This window comes from Papaver somniferum, unplaced genomic scaffold (genome assembly GCF_003573695.1).
Source record: "Papaver somniferum cultivar HN1 unplaced genomic scaffold, ASM357369v1 unplaced-scaffold_99, whole genome shotgun sequence".
Taxonomy (NCBI): Eukaryota; Viridiplantae; Streptophyta; class Magnoliopsida; order Ranunculales; family Papaveraceae; genus Papaver; species Papaver somniferum.
The window spans coordinates 5,043,040-5,045,085 of record NW_020653081.1 but is presented as its reverse complement, the minus strand read 5'-3'; the positions used below and the strand labels follow the sequence as shown (position 1 = coordinate 5,045,085).

At 34.2% G+C, this 2,046-nt stretch overlaps 1 long non-coding RNA gene across 1 annotated transcript; it reads right to left on the bottom strand.

The window, feature by feature from the left end:
* Positions 1–340: 340 nt before the first annotated feature.
* Positions 341–1,416, bottom strand: LOC113346495. The gene is made up of 2 exons (XR_003358531.1): positions 939–1,416; positions 341–621 (listed from the first exon to the last, which is right to left on the bottom strand). It is a non-coding gene; the product is annotated as an uncharacterized LOC113346495 (long non-coding RNA).
* Between the last annotated feature and the right edge of the window lie 630 nt (positions 1,417–2,046).

Genomic DNA, 2,046 nt, shown 5'->3' with positions numbered 1-2,046 from the left:
AGAAAGCATATGTCAAACATTCTCCATCCAACAGTGCTTGACGTATTTCATATATCCAAGTTAATACGAAATCATTTTTTATGCTATAAATTCTACAGGTTGGAAGATAGGCAAGAGACTGAAAAGAAAATGTGAAGCCAAAGGCAATAGGGTGATTTGGAAGTTAATAAGAGAAACGGTAAGTGATTTAGGGTAGAAACAATGATAATGCTGGTTTCAATACCCATAGAAAATTGGCATATGTAATAAGAGGCAATAACAAAACTAACTTCCCATATACTGCATCCCACGGCCCAGATCTAAGGAAGGGATTCCTTGTCAAACATATAGTGGTTATCTCTTGTAAACATATAAAAATTGTTTAGTTATGCTTCACCCAACATTGACATTATCTACTGCTATATGAGAGCATGTTCATGAAAATTTAATATTCAAGCTTCCTTTAGAAACCATGAACATTAATGTCAACTTTTATACTATCAACAAACCAATCAATTATTTTTGAAAAGAAGATATTGCCAATTTGATTTTGCATAAGTATTGTGTCTTGACATCAAGCTTGCACAATTAGCATGAGACTTCTACAGAGGTTTATGTGGGAGGCTCCATTGTCATCCAAAGCTACAAAAAAATGTCAACATTAGTTACTCCTGCAATTAAATCAATAAGAAATAACAACATAAGTATCAAAATGAGCTCAACATCAACACCGTTATTAAGATTTCAATTTCCAAAAGAAACTAAAATGAAACCCTACCTGCAACTGAAACCCCAACTTAAGATTTCAATTTCCAAAAGAAACTAAAATGAAACCCTATACAATTCTCTATTTCTCCAATTAAGAACAAACCCATCACCAATTACTCAGTTTATAATTCAATTTCACATATATATTTAAGAGACAATTGACAAACCCTAATTTATGTATTCTGATTTACCTTCCCAATGAGTTTGAGTCAACTAAAACAATCAGTACAATCATCAACATCCCTTTCTTAAGCTTTATCCTCATCCCTGGATCTCAAAACCGCTCTTGATTCCTTCATCTCAAAACAAAACCCTAACTCTATCTCTTTACTGTTTTTCCGTTCTTTAATGAACACCACCATCGACTCCATCATTATTAGTAACTTTTCTCTTGGACTCAAACTCAATTCCTTCACCATTATTGGTTCTCATAAAACCCTAATTCACTGATTATTCCATATGATTAGAGAATCAGTACCTAAATCTCCTCCCAATTGGGATTTGTAAAAAAGGTGAGGCTCATGATGTTATCAGTTGTAGATATCGCTTCTCAAATAGAGTACTCCCCAGATAGAAAGGATGGAGAAACAGAAGAAGAAAGAATTAGGTGGAGGTGCAGCTAGGGTTATGTGTTGCAGAGGAAGATACGGATCCTGAAATTTTCTGTTTTAGATTTTCCGATATGTGAATAAGAAGACGATACGATGTATCTTATTTACGTTTAGATCCTGAGGTAAGTGTTGTCCACACTAACCACGTTACTTAACGTCCGGTTAAGTATCCGGTGTAAACCAAGTGTAACAAATTGTTTACGCACAAAAGCTCACAGAAGTATTGACCACTCACATTTTTGTTAATGGTGTTACAAACAACCAGTTAAATATAAGGTGTAAACAGAGTGTAATAGTTGTTTTAAAGTCCTGACCAATAGAGTACCGCCAAGTGTCCTTTCCAGGTTTACTAATGCCCAAAATTTTTATCTTAATTTAATTTGAGGGAGGTGTCACACTCAACGTGCAATGTGGGAGCTTATATGACTTAGCATTTTAAAGGAGGGGAGATTTCTCAAAAACAATGTTTAGCATTTGGGATGCCTTTTATATAGAGCAAAAACTTGGATTTTGGGATGCCTTTCAGAGGAGGGAGCTTACTTTAAATGACAGTCTTACCAATTAGCTCGCTTTAGAATCAGTTTAATTAGATGATGAAGTTTAGTTAAAGGTAAATGTTAGTTGGACTACGTTTATGAAATTCTCCTTTTCAAAATAATAAACGAAAAGAAAGGAAATAAGTTATTTG